Raw genomic sequence first — 11,226 nt, forward strand, 5'->3', positions numbered from 1 at the left:
ATATCGTTTTCTAAAGTTGGATCGATTGTTTCTAAACGATACACTTTTCATGCATCGACAATTGTATATGGTGTTGTCAAGAGTTAAAAGTAGAGACGGAGTTAAACTACTAATATCGGATAAAAATGTATTGTGAAGAATAAAACAACAAATGTTGTATACAAATAAGTATTTAGAGAGTTATAAATCACTATTATGTTTTAATATTTGTAAAATTAGTTCTACTTACAATTTTTTTTAATCGATGTTGCATGTAATTCTATCTAAAACATACCGTTATCTGTGTACTTACTTAATGTAACAAGCGTCTTCATATAGATCACATAAAGTTGCTAGATAACAAATATGCTGGTTGTCCAAGAAGAAAAAAGATACAAAAATGTAAATTTTGTTGCTGCCCGGGATCAAACCGAAGACCTTTTGCGTGTAAAGCAAACATGATAACCACTACACCACAGCAACTTGATTGAAAATGGATGTACTTCAGTTATAATATAATAACACTTTAAATAGAATGTAGTAGAAACCTATAGAAGTATTAATACGGCACCGTTTTGGTGTTAGTTATGAGTATTTATTTATATACTATTATTTTGTAGGGAATTTGGTCTGCAATAATCTCATCTATACCTTATTGGCCATTAATAATTAAACCTCATAATATTCTCTCCACCAGTCCCACCTTTCACCTATTTTTCCTACAATGATCCCCCATTAAAAAAAACTTAATGGAGTTAAGCTTTTTTTCCATATTACAAACAGATTTTTTAGAGCTTTTGATTAGAACGACGATACGAGTCCATTGATATAAAACTTGCCTCGAAACGGTGCTCCAAACAATGAAAACGGTGCTTCAATTCGGGCGTTTAAATTTCCAATTAACCAAAATCAAGTCACTTGGAGCACCGTTTCATGGCAAGTTTTACATCAATGGACTCGTATCGTCGTTCTGATCAAAGCCCTAAAAAATCTGTTTGTAATTTGGAAAAAAGCTTAACTCCGTTAAGTTTTTTTAACGGGGGACCAATGTAGGAAAAATAGGTGAAAGGTGGGACTGGTGGAGGAAATATTCTGAGGTGAGATTATTAATGGCCAATAAGATCTTGGTGGGATTATTACAGGCCAATTCCCCTATTTTGTAACATTTGTATGCATGTATGGTTGTAAATTGTGTTTAAGTTATTGTACCTTAATCAAATAATGGTTTCATTATGAGTATTTATTTATATACTATTATTTTGTAACATTTGTATACATGTATGGTTGTAAATTGTGTTTAAGTTATTGTACCTTAATCACATAATGGTTTCATTATCTAATTTATTTATATACTATTATTTTGTAACAATTTTGTAAATTGTGCTTAAGTTGTTGTACCTTAATCAAATAATGGTTTCATTATCTAACCAAATTCAATCTATTTTGTATTCATGTATGGTTATGGTTGTAAATTGTGCTTAAGTGGTTGTACACTAATCAAATAAAGGTTTCATTATCTTACTAAATTCAATCGGTTTGATCCATTCAAAGTTGTGTTGTTTTATTTGTAAATTATTATTATTTATAATAATCTAATAAATTTAGCCAAAATCTTTTATAAATATAATTTGCAACATATTGATGCAATAGTTGTTTGTAATGATAATTATTATATATAGATTACGATGAACCTATCAAACGGGAAAAATAGACGCAGGTTCATCGTAATGTGTGAGTCCTAGATCAACTTAGTTATTTTATTCTATGTTTTACGTTTCGGTTTAATTTCTTCGCATTAACACGCCGCAACTTCAGTGTCGGTGGTTACTAGCAGTAATGTGACATTAATGTTCGCTCCCGCCGCAACGCGAGATTCTTAATACTAGTTAAGTTTACATAGTGACCAAAATTTGATTTCAAATAAAAAAAAAAAATGACTTCTAATCTTTCATATCTTTTGTCACAAATAGTTATCATCATTGTCATCTTCTTATAACTTATCTCTTCTTGAATGCATTGATATCATATTACAAAATAGTTATCATCATTGTCATCTTCTTATAACTTATCTCTTCTTGAATGCATTGATATCATATTTCCATTGGAAGTGACACGTTTAATATTTATAAATGAATACATTCACAGCTTCATAATTAAAAACTAACTACAAAACAAAATCATAATATTTTCCTTTAACATTATAACTTTTTTGTATAACAAACGAAATTATAAACACCATAATTACATGTGCACATGATTTTTTTTGGAAGCATTTCCACTAGGAGTATGGATTAGACATTTAATAATTACATTTGCACATGAATTTCTTTTAGAAACACCTCCATTAGGAGTATGGATTAAAAGGACATTTTGTCTAGCATTTGCTTGTGAAAAGGGTAGGAGAATAATGCATGTTGTCTCACAAGACTCTAAAGGCATATTCCTTTATAACTGTGTTTTGTGGTTCGACTAAGTTACGTGTATATGAAACCAATATAACCGAATCACCTGTCACATCTTTCTCGTTTATAAATTAACAGATAAATGTTTGGTTCGTCACAAAATCTGGTTGGATTTATTAACGTAAATGAAATTGAAATAGCCGAACCTTAAATCATCGAAGGGACTTCCCCTATAACAAAAGAAAAAAAAAGTCTTGCTTAAAATTAGTGATCAGTTACGATAATCTAAAAACTAGGTTTAGTCAAAAACCAAACCGCACGACCCATTTAGGAAAATTGGATGGGTGAAACAAGAGGAATGTGTTCAAGATTCCTGAAACAAGTGGTGAACATGTCCATATGATGATGATGGGCATGGTTTACACAAGAATATGCCTAAAGGAACTTGTTATTAATAAAAAGTTTCTTCATACATGGCTGGTCTTCACCGGTAACATGCTTATCCATCTTTGAATGATACTTTTCGAATACGCATAAATTAATGTTCTTTAAAAGTGACAGTTACATAATTGACTAAGATTACGTTATAGATAAGCAAATCATATAATATTTATCAAATCATATCTTTAAATTGTTTGTTCTTATAATAAGTCATGATTCAAGTAAACATGAATAAACATTTATAAGCAATCTTTTCATATATTCTCTCTTTTATTCTTTTACATGTTATCATCTTTATCTTCACTTGTCTACGATGTTTATGGATCACGTTCATGTGGTTTACTCTTTTTTCTTCCTTTTTTATTTATTTATTTTTTAACAATGACCATCGTCTTTTTTATTCGTATATTTAAACCACGTTAGGGCTAGTCATTGGATCATGAGAACCTTACATGGTTAGACAAGGTGAATCGTGTAAACCGTCTACTCGCCATGATATGGCTCATTACGTTAACTTAAGTTAAGGCACACAATGATAGTCAATTGTTGATTTGTTGTTGCATGTAAACCAACAGAGGCATTATTTTAAAAATACAGTACATGGATTTTATGATCGATTATATAGTGACAAAAGGGCCTTTGGCCTAGTGGTACCTATGTTGATAAAGCTTTCTATTTTGTCTTTCCAAGTAGTGGTGGACAAATATGTGTAATTTAATCGTAGAATTCGAGAGTGTATCGGTTGTTCTAAACAAATTTGATCATACATTGACCGTTGCATTTCTTATATCCTATACTAGATTATTAGACCCGTGTACTACACGGGTTTAAGGATATAAATTTGTAATTTTTTTAAATTTTATATTCTCTTCATAAATTTACGTAAGTGATTTTTTTTACCATAGATGATGCAAGAGTTGGTCATGTGTAAAGACCAATTCTTTTAGAAACAAACTAACTTTACATAGAAAGTGTCCTATACTTTTATTTATCATGATGGCAAAACATAGGGCGAGAGGAAACTGTCTCTTTTCAATATAAACGGAATCCTTCTATTTGGCGGTATTAAACGAAATCTAGGGGTAAACGTTCAAGTGCTAGTATTACTTCCGGATAATATGAGTGCCTCAATAACCTGATCACCCAGTGATAGGACCTGTCGTCGAGTTCCATTACTTAAACCATTCTTTCAATCAATATTTTTTGATAACGTCACTGGAACACTGACCTTAATTATCAATGGTTTCGCAAGCCTAAAAATATAACTCCATTTAGGATATCCGGTGAGTATAGACTTGCATCAAAATTATTATGAAGATATTTTATCCTTAAACTCGTTTATTACATTGGTCTAATAACATTAAAAGTGTTTATAAAGCATGGAAGTAAACCAGTTTTCAAATATCTGATTAACCTATTCTTTATCTTTTTTATTATTATAATATAAAATAATAATTTATTTAATAGATTTTTAAACATATAATAAAAAAATCCTTTTAAAGAAAAAAATGTTTTGTCACATTGTCATTATTTGAAATTGTTTATTATAAGTAGAATTATTACTCATAACTAACTATATAGTTTAGATAATCCAAAAGTAAATATAATCAATATATAAGTAAACAATAAAATATTTATTAGTATTAAGCTATTAAGGATTTTTTTTATTGTTTTGTATTAATTAATTAATTAATTAATAATAATAATAATAATAGTAAATTAAAGGAGATAATGCCATATGACATTAAGTAAGCTCTTGTTTTAGTATAAGAATGCCATGTGGCATTATATATATTTTTTTATTAGTATTAGATTTAGTGTACGTCTTTTGTTAATTTCAGGATAAATAATTTTAAAATCTAATAAATATTTCAAAATATTATATATTTATATTATATCCTATACGAATTGTTTAAATTTATATTAAATTTAATTTTATAATTATTTTTTAATTAATATTAATTATCTATAATATTAACCATTACAAATACAAATCTATACAACATTTGAACTCAAAATCTTTGTATTATTGTTCTATTAAAAATACGTTTTGGTTTGTGAAAATGATAACCCTAAGGTGGTGGTGCATAATTAGGTGCATCAAACTACAATATTATGTACTTTGAAGTACCAATATTTTAATATGATTCGATTTCAAGTAGATCTTTTCTTAATAAAAATTTACATATTTAGTAGAGGATTAAAACTAATAATATTTAGTAGGAGGATTATCTATAATATAATATATTAAACTAAATAATATTTAGTAGGAAGGTTATTTATAATTAATTAGAAGGGATTAAACTAAATTAATAATTATTTATAAGAGGCCTAATATATGATAACAAGTGTCCCTAAAGTGGTTTCTTTTATTATATAGTATAGATGAATTCACGTACCTAGATAATTTCATTTTAAAGAGCTAAAAGCTCAAAGTCCACTTCACGTTCAAATTTAGATTTTTTACGTTCTTGTATCTCACTAAGCTCGACTCATGCTAAGGATAGCTTGTATGTTAACTAAGTTCCTTCTTTAATTGTTGAAGCTTGCACTTTTGATGAACTTGCGATGCGTCACCTTGATCGACCCTTCATGATAAACTATCTTCCTTCAACATCTTAGGTGCCATTCACTGTTCTAATTAGTTTGATGCATATGTATATATATGGGGGTGTGCAATATAATAGGTTTGATTCGTTGTGATGATTTTGATGCACCTAATCAAATCACATTTCTTAGTCTATATAACTTGATTTTAGGTTTGGCACTCGAAAAACAAAGGAGGTATACATGCTACAATTAAGGGTTATTAGATTTTATCACCTCCAACTATTGGCTATTGACCGCTGCCACCCTCAAATATCTCTTTGACGCCCGTCACCCCCAACTTTACACTTAGTGTGTTCTGTCACCAAATCGTTAACTGATCACTAACTTTTGATCCTGTTACTATACTTTTGGTGATGTCATAGGAATCTTAGGAAGGTTTTAGGGATCTTAGGATCTATACTTTTCTCATATGCAAAATCACAAATACAAGGTGTATATGAAGAAAAAAATGACAACTCATTTTTTATCGATTATTATTAAAACATTTAGTAAAAATGGCACACGAATTTCACAACTCAAAATCATAATGAATTACAAACTTGCACTTAAAATTCAAACTTAAATCATCATACTTGAGGGAGGGTGACTCGCTATCATGGGCGGACCTGGGGTGCGGTCATCCCCTTGAAAAAAAAATATAAATAGTGTTTTATATTTGTAAAAATCCTTACCGCCCCCTATAAATTTTGAATTTGCCCCCTGAAGCTTTTGGAAGAAGTGAAAACCCAGAGATTTTTTTTTCTAAAAATGATTCTCCGGCGAACTACCGTGAACTACGACAACTTTAACCATGAAAGAAGAAGAAGATGAGATGTGGTTTCAGTCATGGGTGCCCGAAGTCTCCCACTTACCAAAGATGGGAAGCGACAAACAGGAAGCTAGGAGCTTAACAACACAAATAGGAGAACAGGTTTAGTGGGTTATCCTGACCCATCACAACTAAGCCCATTGGGGTTAGGATTCCTCTATCTATAAATCGAGGGTCCACCCTCTCATTTCATTCATCCTACATGGTCTGAACATTCCAGCCATCTACTCTCCCTCTCTATAGAATATAACTCTCGGTCTCTCTAGAACACAATTACATATCATCCACTAAGCTGAGTTGCTAACCCTCTGAGCCGCTAAGCTCACGAGCTCCTGAGGTACTACACCAGCACCTTCTAGCTTTGAGATATGCAACCTAGAATCACCACAACGGCTAGCTAATCAATGGATCTCAACCATAACCTCCTTAAACATTCTTTATCTCTCTTATACTTATACATACATCTATATTTTATGTTTATACATTCTTATGGGATAAATTACTAATGTTGAGTGTCAGAGGGTGGTCCAGAGACCCCGGTCTCTGTCCTCTTCTAACGGGTTCTTTCGTGTTGACAGATACAAGCTAGGAGGTGACGGGGCTGACCCGAGAAACGTTCATACCTTCTCCTGACCTTATCCTTGTTATTTCAACAAGTGGCGCCATCCGTGGGACAAAAGAAACCTAGAAGCTAAAAAGACAAGATGCTGAGTAGTTACACATGCCGAGGTTACTGCCTAATAGTTGACACAATCACAAACATCTTGCTGCGTATGTGATTCCATCCAAGGAGGAATCAAACAAAGTTCGCCTCTCGAGGAACCAAAGAAGCCTCAAACGTAATCACTAAGCAGGATAATGCATATGCTTCTCTCTAACATGAACGTTGCTCCCTTCTACTAGAAGAAGCTATTGAGCTAGCTAACAAGCAACACATGCTAGACCTTCTACTAAGCATCTAGTACAAGCTAAAACTACGAGCCAAAGGTCAACAAAGAAATTTGCTCAATCACCGAAGCAACTTGCTACAACATAATTGCACCTCGCCAAAGCCACAAAAGCAAAGCACCTAAATGACATATCAAAGGTGTTTAAACAAAAAGCATTGCCAAAGGACCTTCATGGCAACAATGACGTTTAAACCAAAAACAAGCCTGGATACCTAAACTACTACAATCAAGTGTATAATCTCTGGATAACGATTAACATCCACAAAGCTTACAAGGCATAAAAGCAAAATAACAACCCACAAGAAACAATTTGTGGAAGAAACAAATAGCTCACCGAAATAAGCAGAGAAGCTTTGAGCTATGGATAGAACATCGCAACAACCAACTAAAGAAGCATACGAGCAAAATATCAAGGCACCAATACAACTTGGTAACACCAAAGATTATAACCAGCTTCTTTATAACTACAAGCCATAGAAGCATGTAAGCAACTTCCAGAGACGAGAAATAACCTGCCATAGTAACTTGTAGATACATAGAAGCAACTTCCCAATAAAGTCTACTGAAACATTGGAGTTGCCTAAGGAATCAAAGAAGCAACTTGCCATATCATCAAAACACGTTAATTAGGAGATTTTTCGCAACATCAGGGTACGGGTCTAGGAGTCCCAAAACCTTAGTGATCGAAGCCTTAAAAAAATTTATCACTTAAAAGGTAAGTAGACTTCAACCCTTGAACTTTACTTATTAACTCCCCTCAAATTAAACACCACGCTGATGAACTATGGCACTAAACAAGTCATACCTTCACTTCATCTAGTTTAAAGTGTCTAACAATAAAAAAGGGCTTCCCCAACCTTAAGAAAGCTTCTTTTTTATCGCCACTCAATCACCTTATAAAATGGTTGATCCAAAGTAACCATGTACTATATTATAGTAGCAATAGGGATAAGGCAATCATATATGAATATCAATGCTTGTCACCAAGATAAATCCTTACACCTAGCATTGTTACGAGGTACTTTTATCTTCTCCAAGCATTAAATGCAAAGCTTTTTGACCTTACAAGAAGTTGCTTAAGTTTCTACTAGAAGCAAAGAAGCTAACCAGCATCAACAAAAATAAATTGGTCTTCATACTTGAGAAGCTGACCATTGTTAGCAGAGAAGGGGACCTTCTAACATAAAAAGTTGTCCTTACTAAGAAGCTAACCCTTTAGCACAAGCAGCTGGCATTCTTGTATAAGAAGTCGTACTCGAATAATAAAGAAGCTCATTTTTTCTTTCGCCTAGTATCATTTTGTCAGTTCAACACACGACAAACATGAATGCATAAACACCGAAAACTTTCATTTGCTTAAAGTCTCCTAGACCAAGTAATCACTTATGTACTTAGTGAAAACATAAATGAAATTATTGAGACACATTTTATTAAACATTAGTCCACTATCCTATCCTACGGGTGAGCCCCTCCTCACTAGGCTCCATGGGATCCAACGCTATATCTACCCATGAAAAAGGGATGAGCTCCTAGGTCGTATCGTTTAGCAAGAGACAAGGCGCTATACCTTCTTATATAAAGGTTGAGTGCCTAATACAATACTACTCCATGGATCGAAAATACTAAAAATAAGTTCAACTCCATGAGAGAGGATGAGCACCTCATACCAACTTTGCTCCACAAGCAACGAGCTAGAAGCCACAAGCTTGTGAAACACATACCATGAAGAAACACTTATAAGTCGTGGACTAGAAAAGCGATAGGATAAGGTAATTGCATCGATTCTTTCTAAAATCATTGGGCCAAGATGACTGCAGCATCTAGTTTTGATTTGGTAGATAAGACATTGCAAACACAATAAAAATAAAAGACAAGTTTAAAAACAAAAAGAAGTTGCTTCCAGTTTCTTTACGAAAAAACAAAATAAGCACAAAAACCATAGCTTATTTCCTTGTAAGAAAACAAACAAATACAAGCTCGCGAGTAAAGAAATGAACTAAACATGGGAGTATCCCAAAGGAAGTTCATTCATTGAAATCTGGTCACAAAGGGCTTACCCAAGCTTACACGACATCAAATGGAACCCTATAAGGCTTCCAAAAAACATAACATGGATCTAAGCTCACTAGAAAAATAACAAATCAATCCTCGAAGTCAACAAACTACATTGATTTGAGTGGGCTTTCAGCCATAATAGGAATAGATACACCCTCACCAACAAAGATGTCATCAAATAGAGACATAGGCAAGTACAATGAACAATACCTTGCTCAAGCAAAGTTTGACCTTCTCGTGTCAAAACTACAATTAGGCATAAGCTTCTAAAACAGGGAGCTTGCCCACATATCAAGAAAACTTAGATATAAAAAGAAGCTATAGACTCATTCTCACACTTCAGTGAAAGGAAACCTCTTATGTAGGTATCAGAAGAAAACAAAATTTGTCAACAAGAAGCTTATCCTGGTATAAAAGAAGCTCACCAGCATGCATCATAAGCTAGCATCTATGAGAAACTTAGTAGCATGCAACTCACCTTTACACAAAAGAAGCTCACATTCGAGGGTTGGAAGCTCACCACCATTCACTATAAGCTCGCATTTATGCAGAAGAAGTTCAACATCATACAACTTACCTTAGCATAAAGGAAGCTCACTTCCAAGCACAAGAAGCTCACCTTTATAGGAAAGAAGCTCACATCTGAATGAAAAAGATCACCAACACGCACAATGCACACACAAGAAGCTCATTACTATACACACTTCGCTTCTACCTGCTTGGCCTCATCACTTCTATCAGAGCTCATTCCAAAAACCTAAAGATTTTAGGGAAGGTAAGCTGCTGCATTTTATAAACAAAACCATGAGCTCTTGTCTAGCAAAAAGAAAAAGCTAGAGCAAAGCTCCAAGGGTTATTAGGACACACAACTAAGACACTGACGTAGATAGGGCTTACCATGAACCTTTGGATTATGGACACAACAAGATACAAGGCACATAGTGAACTATTATAACTTATGTTCGAAGCCACTACTCGCCTATAGTAAAGTCCACTAACACGGCAATTCCATTCATGCATGGATATTTCGACACTCTTTAACAACGATGAGCAACTTTAGAAGTAACATAATCATTCCCTGTAAACTAGAAACGTCCCTTCTATCGAACAAAGCTAACATACTGCCTTGAAGAGATTATAGCTTCCCTACTACATTGTCCCATCATGACAAATTCAAGCAAGCTGCCACACCAGGTTCTTTAAAGACAACTAAAGAAAGTTGTGCGGAAACGAGAAGATAGAAGCTTAGAAACACTAAAAGAATCCTAAACACTTCAAGACAAGCTTAAAAGCTTAGAAGCTTATAAGCCCCAAAAGAAGCATAAAAGCTTCTTACATGTTAAAAGGCTTCATAGTTGATAACTTCTCCCAATAAGCTTCACATATGATAGCTTCTTCCAACACACTCATACCTGATAACTTCTTTCAAAAAGCTTCATAGCTAATAGCTTCATCCCATAAGCTTCACAGCTAGGGATGAGCAATTGGTATAAAATACTGTCCCGATCCCATCCCGATCCCGATCCCGAATTTTTTCGGTACCGGAAACGGTATCCACTTTTTGGCATTTTCGGTATCGGTACGGTAAAGTATCGATAGAATACCGAATTTTACCCTCAAAATATCGATACCGTACCGTACCGACATATTTCGGTATCGGTATCGGTACCAAGTTTACAAAAAATTCGGGATCGGTATTTTTTGGGATCGGGACGGTACCGGGATGGTATCGGTATTTGCTCATCCCTATTCACAATTGATCGCTTCTTCAAATGAGCTTCACAGCTGACCGCTTCTCACAATAAGTTTCAAAGTTGATCGCTAATAACTTTAGACATTAGCTTCTTTCAATGAGCATCATGCCTACACAGCTTATCATTGGAAGCTTCATCCTTGACCACATAACTTATGAGTCACAAGCACCCATAACTATGTCATGACTACTTATGACTTGGGGCTGATGACGTAGTGGGCCCGGCTG

The 11,226-nt window shown here is 33.8% G+C and overlaps 1 non-coding gene across 1 annotated transcript; it reads right to left on the bottom strand.

Moving 5' to 3' along the window:
• Nucleotides 1–389: 389 nt before the first annotated feature.
• Nucleotides 390–462, bottom strand: TRNAV-UAC. The gene has a single exon. It is a non-coding gene; the product is annotated as a tRNA-Val (tRNA).
• Nucleotides 463–11,226: the final 10,764 nt, after the last annotated feature.

This window comes from Helianthus annuus, chromosome 4, assembly GCF_002127325.2.
Source record: "Helianthus annuus cultivar XRQ/B chromosome 4, HanXRQr2.0-SUNRISE, whole genome shotgun sequence".
In the NCBI taxonomy this organism is placed as follows: domain Eukaryota; kingdom Viridiplantae; phylum Streptophyta; class Magnoliopsida; order Asterales; family Asteraceae; genus Helianthus; species Helianthus annuus.